Source organism: Sinohyriopsis cumingii, chromosome 6 (genome assembly GCF_028554795.1).
Source record: "Sinohyriopsis cumingii isolate HCF-2022 chromosome 6, ASM2855479v2, whole genome shotgun sequence".
NCBI lineage: Eukaryota > Metazoa > Mollusca > Bivalvia > Unionida > Unionidae > Sinohyriopsis > Sinohyriopsis cumingii.
The window spans coordinates 82792713-82811710 of record NC_142966.1 but is presented as its reverse complement, the minus strand read 5'-3'; the positions used below and the strand labels follow the sequence as shown (position 1 = coordinate 82811710).

General features: G+C 39.5%; 1 protein-coding gene across 2 annotated transcripts in view; it reads left to right on the top strand.

The window, feature by feature from the left end:
• Positions 1–18998, top strand: part of LOC149797334 (uncharacterized) — a 109602-nt gene that overhangs the window by 39049 nt on the left and 51555 nt on the right. Inside the window, exon 1 of one of the 2 annotated variants that reach the window (XM_089962058.1) lies at positions 4785–4860. The exons of the other annotated variant lie outside the window; for it this stretch is intronic. The gene's annotated coding sequence lies outside the window, so the exon portion shown is untranslated. Of the gene's footprint in view, positions 1–4784; positions 4861–18998 lie in introns of those variants that run through there. 2 annotated transcript variants of the gene reach the window in all.

Here is an 18998-nt window from a genome sequence, read left to right as displayed (position 1 = left end):
TGATGGTTACTGAAGTAAAGGTGATACTACAGCTGGCAAATTTTCTTGCAGAGAAGATAAGAAATTGCACGAAGACAAATTGAAGTCATTCTCTTCTGGACGAATACGTGCTACAGCAGCTACGGTAATATTAATATTAGTAGCAGTAGTAGTAGTAGTAGCAGTAGCAGCAGCAGTCGGCCTATCGTCCCAATGTTCATTTCATCCATATGTATGAACTTGAACTCTCTTCAGCACAGCTACATCGGAACATCGTATATATTTTGAATGTCGTCACGCGTCCGCTGTATTCTTATGGAAGATAGACGTTATGCCCTGAATGAATTATGTACAGAATTCTGACAGGTACATCTTGCTTGTATGTTTCGATTCGGTCCACTAGAGTTGGTCCACTATATCCTTTGTTCTCAGGACAACTCAGCAAGATGCGAATACAAGTCGACCATCATTTCCAGCAAGCTGCTTACTCCAGACTACTTGAAATATCATCAAAACATCACTAGAGTCACACACTCCATAGATACAGCTATTGGAAGAGACGAATCTATGTGGAAAGACCAATCACCACAACGGCCTTTTCAGAGCCACATAAACCTCTTCAGAAAGAGAGATACTACTCAAAGTCATTGCCCACATGTATAATGTAAACATGTTTGTGTATGTCGATCTCCAACCGAAAAAATCTTAAAACAGTTTTGTGTGAAAAACTGTGTACCTAAACACTGCTATCCTCTGATTTGGCGCGCAGTAATAGTATGCTTGTATGTTTGTAAGCATAGTAAACTACTCGTGCCCTCTTGAGTGTGATAGTATGTTTGTGCGATTCCATATTCCCTGCTGTTACATCCTACCTTTTGTCCTGGATATGAGGTGTTGGGTTTGGTCACTGCACACGGCATGTTGGATAGTATTGTGCGGGGTTTAGATACTATCAAAATATATCAGTACTTGTATATAACTAGGTCTTGAATAGTAGATTAGAAAGTGCTGGATAGTATTTCACTAAATATTGGATAGTAAATCACTATTTCACTTCTCCATCTATAAATTCATACACAGTTTTCAACTAGAAGAGTAATCCTAAATTCATATACATTCTCAATCTATCCCCATTGTGAACCTACGGCGTAATGTTAATTCTCGTAGTTACCAGGGTATTCCCACATATCTACTCCCATTTGAGGTCAATAATGCCATCTGCACAAGGTGATATCGACAGCATAAGTATCAGCTTTATGGCCTTAGTGTTAACTTTACTTTGTCAACATAACGCTCCTTATTCACCATATCTCGCCACATTACTACTGATGTCATCGAGATTATGCTTTGCAAGACGAGATGCAAACTGCGTGGGTAACTTGACTGCAATCGTTTCTCTAACCTACAGCGTATAATCACAATGTGTGCCTTTACGTATCTTAATGTCATTCGGGGCTACTATATTGTTACTGTGACATCTACAGCTTTAACCGAATAACACTTACTTGCTACTATCTCAAACTATTAGCGTTAAAGGTATTTACATTCGATGTATATCTGTATTGTTTAGAACCAGTAACACATGAAAGTTTCCTCTCGAATGTCTTTTTATGGTATCCACTTACTGAGCATATATCAAGCTCATTTTTAGAATTAGCAGGTGGAACATTCTGCCGTGGAGCTGAGGAATGTATGTATATTTTGTTTCTGCATGACCTTCATATTCAAGCTGTTCATTTTAAGATAGTCCTGCATACCGGTACTAGGTGGTATGTATACGCAAATAGACGTTGTAAAATACTGTTAAGCCCATTCAACTGACATAAATATAATGGGGTATTGTGCAACGTATAGCAAAATACAGTTCTGTATTAGACCGAATGGTTTTTAAAAGTGATTTAGATATGTCATATGTCCTCTTTCTTGAAACAAAATTGTAAAATGCATCACTGGATAATGTATTGTTTCAAGAAGATTAAACTCTTGACTCGCAATGTTGGTAATATGGCTGATTGAGAAGAATCATTATGATTCGCTAGTTAAGTTACTGCTGGTTTGACAAAGAAAGAGAATATATTCCTCTCATGTATGAACTGTACATGCCCCCAAGCCAATCTATCAATGATCGAATTTGCAGACGTACGACCTAAGCTAGATTTAAATAAAGAGGAACATTTATTTCGATTAGGTCACACAGTTAGAGGCAGGACAACAATATGCAATTAGGTGAGGGTTCATTTCCTATTGCCGAGCGAGCTTGGTCCATCCATAATTGGGGATGATCCTATAGCCAAGTACTTTATGTTGATATCTCATACACCAGCCCCAGCACAAGCTGATCTTGAAGTGAGAGTGACACCCTGTGTTCCGAATTGTGCTTCTTACATTTAAGTAATACAGATGTTGTAATTTTTTTATCTTTGTTCCATTCAGTGATATCGTGTGAGTGGTCCATTGCTTGTTTGGTTCAAAGCTCGTACCTCCTCCTCACTAGAACCTGTAAGGTGGTTTCCATTCCCTGATCCTTTGCAAGCTTGAACTTGGGTCCGTACTCTCTTCTCACTAGACATAAAGCATTGTTTATTTATGTATTACTTGTTATTAAGTTATAAATTTAAGAAGTGACTTTTGCCATAGTATATTCATTTATCCTCTTATGCTGAAAAATGTGTATGCAAGTGTTGATATTGCAGGCCCATTTTCATGTGAGGAATGGCATATCTATGTCAAAATATTGAGTTGTTATCCAATACATTATTACACATTTTACAATAGATCATAGCCTAAATTGTTTAAGTTTTTGCAAACATTTTGATCATAATCCAGAATGAATTATTTGGGGATAGGATAGGGGTGGGTGGGGGTCGGGTGGATTTGGAGAAACAAAATCCGCAATGTGTATGGGAATTTCGACAACAAATCTTTCTAAAATTACAATGAAAATAAAATAATTAAGTGTCTAAATGGGAATATTTATGTATGTTGTTTGCCTGTTTGTATTCAGAATTTAATGAGTGTTTAGAAAATTAGTAGAAAAGGGAGATAATTATATTGCAGTTCTAGTAAACATGTAGTAATTCTGTTTGTTAACAGTGTGTGAAGAGTTCAAATGCATTATATATGCAAGTAGGTTATCTAGTCATTCACTAGGACGGGAAAACAATTATATCACAGCATTAGTTCCGTGTGGTACGATTGGTGTATTTTAGACAGTAATCCTTTTAGAAATAATCCATTAGGCATCAAACGTTTATTCATTTCCGTTTAGAATTAATCCATGATATATTATTAGAGTATTATGTCATCATTTTCTTTTTTTATTTCTTTGAGTATAGCCGTTTTCAAGCATCAGTTTCCGTAATAAATTGCTATGTCGTTTGCCTTGGAAATCTATTTTGTTTCTAAACTAGTAAATGATTATTTTCATATTGTTAACAACTATTGCGTTTTGAGTTAATAGTTTTCGTTTCTCCTCTTGGTACCAATATGTAGTCTTCTCCGTCATCTTGAAGAAACATTAATTCAGTTTAAAACAATCTTGGGTAACAGTTCTTCTTGTGCGGGTCTCTTTCCGATGAATTTAACCCTTTGGTATAATTCGTTTTTCAGGTATTTTCTCAATGGTTTCGTCGCTTGTTTCCTGTTTGTTACTGCTGTTTCCATTTTAATTTTTTACTTGACGATTTCTTTTCCTATTATTTTCCTCTTGTATTTGCCTTTTCTGATATTATTTTCCTTGCTTCAATTATTTGTTTGTGTAATTGTGTTTCTCGGTAGATTTTGAGCTTGTAAATATTTTCTTGATGCGTATTATTGTTTCTTGTGTGGTATACTTGGTTTGTTTCTTCAACTTCTCTTGTTTAAGTATCCTGTTTTCTTCTTCGTGTATTACTTGGTTTGTTTCATCAACTTAACTTGATTCATAGGTAAGTGTTCATTTCCTATTGCTAGTGAGCTTGATCCATCCATAATTGGGGGATGATCCTATGTCATATTAGAGCACTGGACATAAAATATGGGCGATGGTGCTTTTACGTGGGAACGAATTATAACTGTCTAATTTGTTTGATGACTTTGGTGTTAATGAACGTAATTATGTTTTTAAAAAACAAAAGGAAAATATATTATCATTCATACAATATGGGATTCGGAGAGAAACACTTTTTTATGTTTAGTTTATAGTTATAAATTTGTGTAGAAATAATTGTATCTTTATATTTCAAAATCTTACAACTCCAGTGGATTTGTGCCTTAAGCTGCGTGTTAATTTGGTTCCCTTAAATGTAGAGCCTTTAATTCTACTTTGTTCCGACCTTCCTTCTATTGGAGGTAAGGAAATGAGAGCATGGTGGAGTGAGGTAGAGTGGATGGATGTGTGTGTGTGCGTGTTTGTGTGAGAGAAGAGATATAGAGAGAGGAATATTATTAGTATTATCTTATCCCGACCCCCAATGTCCAGGTGGTCTAAAGCGCTCGCCTTTACCGATCATTGCCATCTCACCTCTGTCTGTGTGGGTATGTGAGAAAGCTTGGCAGTATGCCTCCCGGGGATGATTGTTCTTCCCGTGAATTTCCGGGTTCTTTTACGACAAGTTTTAGTGGTCGCACTGTATGATATACTAAACATCCGATTCATCGTAATGTTGCAGGATAAAAGTATAGTTTCTCTGGAAACTACCTTCATCCGTTTTTAAACATATGAACATTGCAAAAATCATGAAAGGAAATAAATCACAAAACAAAAGAAAAACGTTTCTTTCGTATTAAAAGGTTATTTGTGTATTGTGTCCTTCAATCACAGGATTCACTGGAGCAATGCAGTACGTTTCAAGGAGTGAAGAAGCGAAAGGGAGGTAAAAAGGGGAAAGTCATATAATGAAGGTAAATATTTATTATCTTATATGCGTAATATTTTATGTCACCATTTTGAATTTATGTCACCAATTTGAAGAGTATGTGTGCTTTTGTTAATTTTATTGAATTGAAAATAATTTGTCATAGCCGTGGGTATCCCCACTTTAAAGAACAAATAGTCGAAGCAATGGTGCGCATTTCAATCGTATCAGTTGCTTGTCTTGCAGTCTTTTCTTTGCTCGTTAGTCGGCAAAAGTGTTATGATTATATTTTATCGCAGATATTTTGATATTCTTGTATGTTATCGGTCACGCACGCGTAAACAAAACTAGCAGATAAAAATTATAACACACTTAAATATCACGTCAATATCAAAGTTTCTTACGCACAACGCCTTGGATCGATCTGTAAAAACTGCTTACTCAGGCAAGCAAAGACACAAGGCAATGTCAGGCAAATACACAAAGTAATGGAAGACAAATTACACAAAGCAATGGTAGGCAAGAACTAATCAACGGCACGATACACAAGCAACGACAAAGACACATGCAACGGCAGACAAAGGCATAAAGCAATATCGGGCAAAGACAAAACGAACAACAGGCAAAGACACGAGCAACGGCAGACAAATACACAAGCAAGGGCAAGCATAGACACAAACAACGGCAAACAAAGACGCAATGACTATGGCACTGCTGCAGAGAGAGCCCTTTGATGTACAATCAAACTGAAAGCAGTCCACGGACTACAATAGGTCTAGAAACCATCCTACAGGGGTGCGGAAAGTATTTCGAAGAATTCGAGAACAAAAGACATAGATCGTCGATATTCTACGTTGTCCATTTGCAACCAACATTGGCGTGTCCTACTATAGATCCATAGTCCGTGCTTGTCCTTCAACAACTACGGCAGGGAAATATTTTGCAAGAAGATATGAGCATAGGGTTTGTTTAGGGACACGATAAATTGACAGACATACATATACAAACCATTTTGTATGTAAAAAAAACAATCATTTTTGGGCAATAGAGAATACACATCTGAAAAGGGCCATTTAACTTTCTTCTACATTCTCTAACCCCTTCTTCTTCTCCACCGGCACCTCGTCTTCTCCAGTGCATTTTTCTTCTTTTTCTCATCTTTGTCCTCCTCCTTTTCCTCTTTTTTCCACGTCTCATTTTCTTCTTCTTTCATTAATTTCTCATTGTAAGCTTCAACCTGTTCCTTTTCCTTCTTGTCATCCTTTTTCTCTTTTTCCTGTTTTATCATTTACTTTAGTCATTATTTTGTTTTCGTCAAATTATTTATCTCCTTCTTGACTCTGTGTAGGTTATAACATTCATATTCCACCCTTAATAACATCTCTTTTACCATCTCTAATTCATTAACCACCTCTTGCAACTTGTGCATTTTGTCCACTTGATTGCTCGCTATCGTTGACTCTTCAATGTTAAATGGCGCGAACTAACTTAACTTAGCTTGAATTTACGTCGATTTTGCAAAAAAGGCATGCGCGACGAGTTTATGCCCGCAAAGCGTGCTAATTAATTAATCGTAGGAGGGGAACAGAGCCACACCTCCTACACGTTTATGCTCGCATAGTGAGCTGATTAATTTAGTACGAGTCGTAGGACAATTATGTCCCACTCGATTCGTATGTAAGCTCTGGTGAGTTGGAATCGACCCAACACGCACTCACCGTGAAAAGATAATCGTGAAGGGTGGAAATGAGCCCCACTCCATCACGCGTGTATGCACAGGTTACTTTAATTATTGTATCCGAACGAGGAAGGCAGGTGGGGAGGAAGTGATGCGCCCACGTCCAGCGAAGGCACACTAATTATCCATTGTATAATTTTGATCCCAGGTTACCGAAAGGTAAAAACTTCGTACTTCCACAATTTTGGTTTAAAAAACAATTGTGCTGCTATAAGAGAGTAGTTATACAAAGGCGATGGCTTAAATAATATATTTTATCATTTTGGGTAGAAGTTATGTATTTTTCTATCGTTAATATTTCGGGTGAAATCGAACAGTGTTATTTTTCCGCATTGTGCGGAGGTGTCTAATGGCAGGGTTTTTGCCACTTTATGTTGTTTAATTTGAGGTCTTCATGACTATTATCTATTTAGATGCCACATTCTGCAGCTGGGCCTAGTGGTCTTGGATGTTAAACCACTTTATACCCTTTTTAGAGGCCTTAATAAAAGTCCTAATTTATTTAGTTGTCGCATTGTGCAGCTGGGCCTGATAGTCATGAGTTATGACCACATTATAATACTAAGGTTTGGGTTCTATATAACTGTATATTATAAGATTAAAGTAATAAGTAACTGATGGATTATAGCATGTATTTTTATAAATATTTCAGTGTTATTTCTTTATCGTTTAGATAGCCATCACCACCTGCGAGAGTGAGAGTTAGAGTAGTATGTTGTATACAAGATTATTGTATACAGCATGTTGTAGACAAGATTATTAATATCGTTAATATTGCTTATTATTACTGCTCTTATATTGCTATACTGATTAGTGGGGTTTCCTTTCCTATGTTACCTAATGAATTATTATTACTGTGTCGACATGGAACCTGTTCCTATTGTCATTGCTAGGTCGAAGGCACACAGCCACAGCATGGCACAGGGGACACATCCATGTGTCTCGATTGGTATAGGGTCCGCCGTATGCTCATCGGTATGACACTACTACCTATGCGGCTGGTCTCCATCATTTCCTATACCTTTTGATGCACTTGTTATACCCCCTTACAAGGCCAATGCGCTGCTCCCAATCGCCTTTTTCGAAAACTGCATAATTTTTATGGGTTACCTTTGTATTACATATTGATTTGGATAGTTAAGTGGGGCTTCTGTTACATTGCATTGCTTATTAATTTATGATTATCGCTATTTGCATTGAAATGATGGGGGGGGGGGTATAATGAATGAGGAAAATTAGATTGCCCCTTTTTTCCCAATGTCTTTAAAAATTTAATGATATTATGGTTGTTAGGCCCATATTTGGGTTAGATATTTCTAGAAACAACCCGATAATCTATTGGTGTTCCTATTTTTGTATGATTTTCCTTAAATTCTTTCCTATGTAAATTATGCCTGGGGCAGATATTAAACACGTGGTTTAGGTTTTCTGGAGTCCGGCAATATGGACAGTTTATATTTCCAATGTTATTGGTCGTCAGATATTTTCCAAAGCTGCTAACTAGTTTTGCTTTCCCCGTTCTTATTATGTTAATGATTTTTGGATCATCATTATTTACTAATTTGGGGGCCTAATATTCCTTCTAACTTCACTTTGAATGGAGTACAGTTTTTTTTATTTGATAGTGCTCATCCATTCTTGTTGCCATTTGGTATCTATTTTCTTTCTGATGATATGCTATATTTCGTACACACTGTATATGAACGGTACAGGGTCTGGGTCCTGTAGTTTATGTTTGTTAACTTGATCTGCCTTTTTATTGCCAACTATCCCAATATGTGATGGGATCCAGAAGAATTCCACTGTTCAGTGGTTTTCTTCTAGGCCTTTTAGGATATAAAGGGTTTCCTTTATTAACTTGTCTCTGGTATTGGACTCACCTATTTCAATTGCTCTAAAAACGCTTAAGGAATCACTAATGGTCACCATTTTGTCAATATTGTTATGTTTGATTCATTTTAATGATGATATTAAGGCGCAGAGCTTAGCAGTGTATATAGACCGGTTATCCGGTAGTCGGGCTCCTAGTTCAATATCTTTTTCAGGTATGACTGCTGCTACAGATGTTCTTTATGGTGCTGCTGTTTTAAGGCTGTCAGTATAGACCTTGAGGAATCCAATGTATTTGTCTTCTATTTCTCCTACGACTTGAACCTTTATTTCATTTGGGAGATCATGTTTGGGGCCATATGTAGTAGCTTGAGTATTGACAATTGCTGCATTGCATCTCCATTGTTTCTTGTCAGGGTATTAGATTTTTTTCTGCCTGAATGGTTTCAATGCCTAAAGTTGCAGTTGGATCGTGTATCTTTTCCCCTCTGGTATATTGGGGACTAGTTTGCGCCTGAAAGGGATATTGCAATTTGATATAGTATTTTTAGTGGGGTGTGGGCTGGAATGCATGGATATCTGGATGGCATATCTCAGTATAAGTTTTTGTGTTCTTAGCTTCTCTAACTAAGATCTGGAGTTCTCCTCTGGATATGGATTGGAGTACTCTTGTGCATATTATTAGAGCCTACTACTGAATGCTATCTAATTTCTGCAATAGACTTGGGCTTACTGAGGCATAATCCTGGCTTCCATAGTCCATATTTGATGTTATGAGGGCTCTGTATAGCATTATGAGTGTTATTTGGTTAGTTCCCACGTGGTACCTTTGGTCTAAGGTTCATCTTCGTATTAGATCTGTAATATGATGGTTCCATGTTAGGTGTTCATCAAAGTACATACCTAGGAACTTGGATATTTTGACGAAAATTATCTGGGTGTTTTCTATAAATAATTTTGGGTAGTCGAGTTTTCTTTGTGCTCGGGGTGAAAACATGACCGGTACGGTTTTCCAGTGGGATATTTTAAAGCTTCATTTTTGTTGGTCCATCGACCTATTTGGTTTAGACCTTCTTGAATATGTCTGATAACCCTACGATGGTCGGGTCTCCTGTTTTCCATGTCCCGCTGTCATCAGCAAATTTGGAAAGATCTAACTTTTTTTTCCTAGTTCAGAGTTTGATCTAAATCATTAACAATGATGTTGAATAGGTTGGGCTACGAACCTTTCATTGAGGGGTACCGTTTTCCAGTGGAATTATATCGGAGTATTCATTCCCTATTCTTATTTTGATTTTCCTTCCGGTGAGAAAGTCATTTATCCAGCAATGAATGCAACTCGTCATTACGTAATGATTTAGGTTTGCAATAAGGCCCTTGGTCCATAAATGGTCAAAAGCTTTGTCTAGGTCAAGGAAGACAGCAATGAGATGGCGATCTTTCTTCCTTTTGGCATTAAAGACCAGTTTGATGCTAGTTTCAAGTCTAAATATTTGATCTGTAGTGGACCATTTATTTCGGAAACCGCTCTGATTTGCATATAACAGGTTGGTACGTTCTAGGTATAGTTTTAGCCTGTTTTTATCATTGTTGCTATGATTTTGCATATGTTTTCTGTTAGGGAGATTGGTCTGTACGCATTGATATTTGCAGGGTCTTTGCTCGGCTTAGGGATTGTGATTACGATTGCCTGTTTCAAGTTGTTGGGGATTTGGCATTTTTCACATATTGCATTAAGCAGATCAAGGAATATAGGTTCAAAAGTGTCTGAAATAATTTGACAGATTTCGTAACCCAATTGATCTTTTCCCGGCGAGGTCCTTTTCTTTTTCTCAGTGCTGTTTTCCATTCTAAGTTATTGACATTTTCATTTAATGGGGATGTATTTTGTTCTAAGTCTGTAAATAGAATGGGTAATTTTTCTTCTACTTGCTTGCGGTGCTCTTGGAACTCCTTGGTATGGTTTGCTCTCTGATGGAGATTACTCCTGATAGTTTTGGGATGCTTGGTTTTGGGTTTCGTTTGATTGCCTTAATCATATCCCAGACTTTTTGCATTGCATTTAATGTTGCGTTTGTGCAGAAGTTTTGTCAGGTTTTTTCCTTGACACTGCTAGTAATTATCTTGGCTTCCTTTTCTTTGCTTATGTATATCAAGAAATCATTGGATCGACCAGTGTGCTTGAAATTGGCGCGAATGACGAACGCTAAGCTTTTATGCCTCGAGCAGGGACGTATAGGAAAACATCCCCTTACACTAACTACTAATATCTTATACAAAACAATCCAAAGATATAGTAATGATGACCTAAAATAAACTATTTTTACATTTTGTTTTATAAACCACTACATTATTACCATCAAATGACTTAATACCAACACAGGGCAGAGAAGGGAGGATTTAAAAAAAAAAAAAAACAACACAAACTCTCACCTACAAATTACTAAACCTACTAACACACACTATCACATCAGCAAAGTGTGTAAGTGTTTATAGTCACACTACTCAACGTTCACACAAAACAAACACTCATTAGTGAAGGGACAATGGTCTTGTTAAAGGAAAAAAGACACACACGCATGTTATTGGCAACTTGATCAGTCTCTCTTTTCTAGAGATCTGGTTAGCCCAGAGAAGGGTTATTTTAGGGGGGAACTTTAACTGCACCTGGTCAATGCCCGCACCTTTCAGGTCGGGCACCACAGACACAACGCTGACTCTACTCCTGCTCCCAATTGACACTAACTGTTTGGAGTGCAGATGAGTGTTGAGTGGCTTCAGATCCCCCAATCTTCAGTTTGTGGGATTCTGAAGTTTCTCTCTCTCACTACTCTGCGTCATGCTTGTGGATGGATGCTGTGGCCTCCTTACTTCCTGTGGACGCTGAGGTTCCCGTTCTTGCCGCTGTCTCCCAAATGTTTCATCCCCATTTGCAATCTGGGGGACAACGGCTCTTGGTGGTTGTCGCTGACATTGTGATAATGGCGATGGTGTCCTCACCACTGGTTTCACTTCACAGCTCTGTCTCATGATGAGGAGAGGCAAGCTTGATCTCTTCTCGTCTTTCTTTTTCTTCTCCTCGCCTTCTTATATCTTGCCTGATTCTTCTATTGCCTCCATCGCTTGTTCGTATATGAGTCAAGGGGCATATTCCAGGTTCATTTGGAGTTCCAGTAATTTTGTGATTTTGCTCATGTTCTTGAAGCTGACTAGTCAGACCAGACTGACGAGCGCACCGCTTTATATACCTGAAGCACGGACGTGAAAGAACACTTACACAAAAACTAACAATGCACACCACACCACAACCAAAACATGGACTGCGCGGAACTAAAAGAAACACTCACTTGCACTTTTTACCAACAAACCCAGTCTATTACATCAAATACATATAACCCTAGAGCAAACACACTCACTGTCCTACGAAGTCAGGGAAACGAAGTGTTTATAGACACACCTTTATCCCTTGATTTATAATCTTCCTAACATACCAAAACACAAATTCAGATAAATTTGGCAATATAGTAATATCTGTTTTCAAGGGTTTTGGGAGTGGCACTGAAAAGGGCTGTTTCGTTTCTTATGGATTTCGCCAATCACTCTCTCTCTCTCTCTGTTAACGCCTAGGCTTATGTACCCGCCTCGCTGCAGACCTTCACACGGGATCTGACCTGCTTCTGTGGAAGGAGAAGGAGGACTCCTTGTGTCCACACAACAGTCTACAAAAACCTCTTTCTGACACCTGCTGTTGTTGTTGCTGTTGTTTGCTTTCTCTGCTGCTGTTTCTGCTGCCTGTATCTCTGTCCACATTTCCTCTTCTTGCTTCACTTCTCCTCTAAAGCTCTCGTCTATTAGTCTTGCACTACTGTAAGCATCCTGATGTTCTCTATTTCTCCCGGCTTTCGCATCAGATTTTGCCTGACACGATGTAAATTGATATGGGCTTCGTTCAGCTTAGCTAATTTTGAAGACATGTTGACGAGCCAACAATGGATGGCCATAATGGCGACCGCCCCACTTTATATTTCTCAAGCGCGGACACGTTAGAATAAATCTTTTACGTTTGTTTGATAGGAGCGTTATAGCACACCTAAACTAGAGGGATAAAGAAAAAGAGAATAAGCATATTTATACACTATTCGTTTTTTATAAAACAACCGATAGACAATCATTTTTTTCATAATACAACATTTTTATTCAATGAAGAAACAACCAACAAATAAATAACAATCAATACAATATCAACAAATTTTTTCTTCAAACATCAACTTACTTACATAGTTGACAACGTCGTTAAGTCAAGTTAGACTTCCACTGATTGAGGTCATGAGACCACTACGTTTCCTGCGCACTACGTTTCCTACCTAAAGACATGTGATATTCATAATGGTCACAAAACTATCTGCTGACTTTATCATCGTTTCTTGAAGAGTCACGATCAAAATATATCACTAAATGTTCTAATGGATATCCAAGACTTTGTTCATGAAGAAAATACACACAATATTGACCACACACCATGGAATATGCGCCTTGTAATGTCACATTATTGAAGCGTGTCGTCTTTGCATTTCTTCTCATAGTGTCGATGATGTCGTGTTCCAAAGGCGGTAATCCATACGAATCAAAATACACCACACGGTCATCGTGGGGAAAGTAGACGGCTACCCAGTGGGTTACTGGGAGATGACTGTCGTCAGTGTTGATGACATATGCTTGATGGTCTTTAGGTTTGCGATGAGGAAGTTCGCTTTGAACACACACCACAGGTTTCCAAGACAAGGTGTACGAACTGTTTTTCAAAAGATAATAAAATTCCCAGGTATACATTTTTTAATTTTGTCTTCTTTCACATTTAATGATAAGTTATCATTTCAATGCTGACTTTTTTGCTTGAAAATCTCTCTGGAGTAAACTGCTGATTGAGCGATTTGATGCGTTGGATCTCCAGAGTGGTCATTGGAGGGAAGGAGTAGTCACGCAAGTCTTTATACCATTGATGCAGGTCGAGTACCCAAGCTTCATCCAGATACTCGTCCATTGTTTCATCTTGGCTCATCTTTGAATTTGATTGGGATGATCGTTTTGACATCCTGTTTGTGGGTCAACGCTGTAATTTTGTTCCCGGCAGGTGTCTAGCAAAACAGGACACTAAATGTTCTTCTGTTCTTCTTGTTCTGGCCATCGTGTCATCACCATGCCCTCTTCGTCTTTGTTCTTTACGGGGAGTGGTTCTATGTCCAAGATATTCTCGGTCCTCATCTCCAAAGCGACCCATCGCGCAACGAGTCTTCCATAGCTTCTAATCGTCTAGAATTACTTCTCTCAAACTGTTGATTTCTATCGTATTGTCGAATTCAGCATACAGGATGACGTACACCGTGTTGGGTAGAGCTGTAGTAAGCTGACGTTCCACACAAAATTAACCGGATTTTATAGGGGGGAAAAGTCCCTCGTCGCTGCCTTGGCTAGGAGTCAAATCAAAAACCCACAAAGCGTAACATCCTGCACAATTGTTGTACGAAATGCCGTGACTGCTGTTGGTCCTTAAATATATGGCGGCTTCGTACGACCCTCAAGTGATTCATCTGCTCAAAGTTCGGTTCGAAAGTTCTGGTACACAAGGTCTTGCCATCTCGACTGACAGTTTATACTGCTTAAACTCGAAAGGATTGGCAGTGATGGCGCCTTTGAGGGCTTCATTGCTGACGATACCAACAATTAATTGTTCGGGTAACTGTCCTTGGAACATATGATCTTCTATCTTGGATTGGAATGCAGCGGCAATGGTGAAGGTATTTACTTCCTCTCGTCGTATCGGATCCATGGTGGTCGTTCTGCTCAAAGTGTGACTGTTGTCGTTCCCACTTTAGGTAACATTTGCACGCATCGCACGTAGAGTCTGGCTTCTTGGATGATGGTTTTAGAACTCGTTGCCATCAGCCATGGAAAACGGTACTGCTCCGATTCAGTCTCAGGCGGATATCAACACATTTCAGCAAATACTTGCCTTGCAACCACATGTCCAAATGCAAAAGATACATCAGTTCTAAACTTCGCCCTTGCAGGATTTACACTTGACGGTTGACAAATCCTCATCAATCGTAGTGCTGTTGAACTTGGTGGCGACCGTGCGTCAGGTTTTCATACCACACAAGTATCCAGATGAGTCTATTTTGCTTCTTTTCCGCACGTAAAGAGATTTTCTAGGTACGCTTGCTAATGTTACGTATCCATGCTGCCGCTGGCCAGTTTGTTATTCACTTACAAATCCACTTCGCTGAACAAGGAATGCATGCAGTTTTTGACCGGAGCTACTCTGGCATCAATAGGTAGACCGGGATAGTCGCCCATTTTTTGAACTTTGACTTTCAGGTACAAGTAACTGCTATTGAGATCGATGTAATGTAAGGGGCTGACCTTTGATTTCAAATTCGATAAGAGCTGACGGGATGAAATTCTACCCACTGGGATTCTTGCATCGTCATCACGGTGTGTGGCATAGCAAACAGATCCAGTTATGGCTTGAAACATTCGCAAAACTCTCGGTGCATCATGTTTACTCTCTGTTTTTAATAATCAAAAACGTCTAATTCTCTGACGGTTCTTCTTTTCTTCGTCTTTCTGGTTACGTTTGTGTGAAGTCCTCTGGAGGGACGTCTTTTCCGTTGTCTCTATCTTGTCCTTGCTGTGGCGTGAGTGAAGAAGGACTATCTGACTCGGCAGCGTGCAGTGCATGTGCTTTCTCGTCGTCCCAAGATGTCTTTGCCAGTTTGAAGCAAGACATTTTGCCTGCTCTCAAGATGGCTTCTTTGGGATTTTGATTGTCGATGATAACATTTTGGAAAAATTCTTTTCCGTGCTTCAAAGCGGCATCTTTCAAAGAGTGCAATCCTCGTGTCACATCGGTTACAAGACGCATACTTTTCCATATCTCATAACCCATATCATCGCTATCGAGTGACTTCTCTGTACAAAGAATACATGACTTACATGTCGTTAGAGAATCTTTTTTGAAAATAGAGTTTGACCGTGACTTTCCCTTTCGAGAGGGGAATATTTTGTCCCAGAGCTCCTATTATTCCAATGTTAACACTGTCAAAAAACGACTCGCTGACGGGTAATTAATGAGGATGTACAAATTCGCGGTGAACGTGATAGGTGTTTCCACTTTCTTCGTTGGCAGTCACGACAGAATCCACTTTGAAAGGAATGACTCGCAGTAAGGGTGAGGATGTGTGTCCCGCCACGTTGTACTCAACCACATCGGAGTATACAAAGATCAAATTATATCCTTGGTTAAATTCTACTGGGTGACGAAATAACTTCGACTGAAGATGCTGATGTCAGGGGAAACCTGAAAAATATATGCGTTGATCTTGTCTCCACCCAACATATCAAACAAACTGGGATTAAAAAGCGATGGACAACGTTTGGGAATCCGTGAACATCATCAGCAGCCGATGAGCCACTTTATGGTACTCGGTCGTGATACTTCGTTTCGTTTGTCCAGCGCTTTGCCAAACTAAGTGTTAAAAAACTGACAATCGTGACCACCAGATGTTGACCGTTAAAAAATAGCCTGTCGGAATTTTCATCTCATCGATGTTCATGGGAGAATTGATTTTTGATTCGTAAAATCAATGATCGTTGACATCCAAATGTTCTCGTACTTGTGTATTCCGGATTTCGACCCAAAACTTTGTTTGATTTTAGGTGATGTATAGGATTTGTGTGCGATGAATAATTTCGACCAAAGCCAGTTCCCAAAGCGCTTCATAATCCTGTTGGGTAACCTGAGGTAATTTGGCCGTGAAACAGTACAAAGAATTGTGGGGAAACACATCTATGGAACAATCACGGGGTAAAGTTAAGTAAAATTGGTTATTCATAATTCTGCTGTCCGAGGAGTCACTCGAGCTCAAAGGAGTATCCAAAAGAGGGTTATTGTTGTTGTGGTGAATGATGGGAGGGTGACTGGCATTGTTTGAAAGGTTCCCGTTGTTACCGATGTAGTTTTTCAGGTAAAGATTGGGTAGATGGTACCCAATGCACCTGCTCAGTAAAATAGTCCACACTTATTTGTCTTCGTGTTGAAAACTCTCGTTTCTTCAATTCTTTTGGAAAGCTTGGGTCAGAAATTCGGTGCCTTTGTCGGTTTTTCATCGAAGATGGTGACAACCACTTTCTTTCAACGCCAGTTTCAGGGCTCGCACTAACTCAGAGCTCGATTTGAAATGCAAAGGTACGACCCAGGCAAATTTGGAAAAGTGTCGATGACACAAAACAACAATTTGTAGTCACTATTGTAGGTGGCCAAATGAGAGACATCGGTTAAATCGAAATGCCATTGATGATCGATACCCTCCATTCGGGTGCGACTTCTGGAAAAGTTTCATCGAATAGGTCTGTTTAAATGCAGGCTAACAAATTCTTCATCAGGACTCTCTCTCTCTCTCTCTTTAATAAGTCACCCACTGTTTACTGATGCTACTTTGGTTTGTGTGGGGTGGTGGTTTGGAAATTGCTTTAGGTGTCCACGGGAGTGGAAGTCGAAGGTAGTGATGGCAGTGATGGTTGCAATGGGATGACTTTTGTCTTGCTTTCTTTTCACTCCTGCTTTCCCTTCTTTCTTTTTCACTTCTGTCGAATGAGGAGTTGACATCACCTTTTTAACCAAAGCTTTGAGTACTTCTCTTTGAGGAGTGGGGGAAGCGGTCAACAAGGACGCTACAATCTTATTAGAGACTGAGGCGCTGACGTCGTTTGAAGGACTTCTCGTGCGTCTTCTTTCTCGGGTATCCACGTGGCTGCGTCTGTCTTGGTTACTGTGGGTGATGGCCATGAACCTTTTCATCAGGGTCAAAAAATCTTTCACAGTCGGTCAAGTTGTTTCGACTAAAGCTTTCTGGTGAATGAGTTGAAGACGTTTTAAAAATTGGCCGTACCGTTGCTATTTTTCTGTTTCTGACAAACCACTAAGATCCATCAACGAATGCAACTATTGTTGTAACTGGGACATCTCGGTCATATGAGGATTAGGAGGTAAATGCGGGGTTTGTTGTTCTTGCCAACGATGGATTTCCGTCCATTTTTTCCGTCAGATTCCAAAGTACACGTATGAGATCTTTTCACCCAAGAGGTCCCTTTTATCCTCTTGGTTTATTATATCTTGGACCACTGGACGAATGATGAGCTCCAATGAGTCCTGAAATCATTCTTCCCAGTACTTCTTTCACCCAGGATCCTAACAACAGGGACACAATTCCTACGTGTTGCACCAACATCTTTTTCTTTTGACGCACGAAGACTTTCTTTTGAACCATTTAGCAAAGAACGTGTCGATGCATGGCTAAGTGTTTTTTTCTGGTTTCTAGACAAAGGTATAGTTCCTATCAAGACATCCAGGCAACATTCACACACGGTATCGACGACGTCTTTCGATGATATTTGAATGAGTTGTTTTCGCATGGGTGGAAGGGACTTGGACAGGGCGGACAACACATCCCAATGTTTGGGCTAAACGAGGAGTAAGCCCTTTCCATTTCTTTCCTTTTGGGACAGAAGACGGATGGTTTCTTGGGGGCGACATCTTTATTCGTTCCTGAGCACACACACAATACACTCACGTTGAAGACTTGGAACACGTACGTGAATCTTATTTTTGGGATGTGCATTTTTGGAGTAGGTCTAAGGTCTTTAGTCCAGTCTTTGTGACGAACTCTTGTACTATGGCATCGTCAAAAACAGATCCTCCCCTTTGGCTGCTGCATTTTTTCTTTGGACGATTGGGTCTTTTCTTCGATGAACGATGTTGGACTAGACGCTCTTTTGGATGTTGAATCAAAGGACGAGACTGTTCTTTTCTTTTTCCTTTTTGGACTGGAGAACAACGACGGTGGTGGTGTGCACTTCTGGCAGGTCCGGAGCACAAAACACTGATACCCAACGTCTAGCATGGGTCTTTTTATAGTGGAATGAATCGACACTGATTGTCCACTACGTCTTATGAACGTTATGACAGGCAACACTCGACGTTGAGGGCTTCGCAACGGACTAAATCGGGACAGTTCTTACTTGGATAAATCCAGTAAACTCTGCAACATGCCCGATTACTCTTGGACTAAGATTTTAGGGGAGGTTACTTTGTTAGCAGCTGCCGCTCACACTAAAGAGGGTCTTTTCTTGGAACGTTTCTTTTTCTGGGGATGGCACCTGGTCTTGACACTACAGCCTTTTTTCTTCTGGGCACGTTTTTGCTAGGGAGGAGTATTATTTTTCTTGGGGTAACTTTTGGGGCATTGGGGTCCTATTTTAAGAGCGAGCGAATGATGACACCTCATAGAGAATCGCTACCTCCAAGTTTCAAAATTATTTGCTTTTTGGTTTGAGTGTCGATGTGGGGATCTGCTAGTTACTTCAAGGCTAGTTTGTTTCTGTCAAAAAAGCGTTTGGTTTGATGAGGGATGTGAATGAATCCTTGAAGTAATTGACGTGCTGTCAAAGTAACCCATCGTACGACTTCTCTGAGACTGGTTTCTAAGACATGAGCGCGTATTTATGGATTTGTTTCGCGACTGATGCTATACAAGGGACGAATCAATTTGACGGGAAGA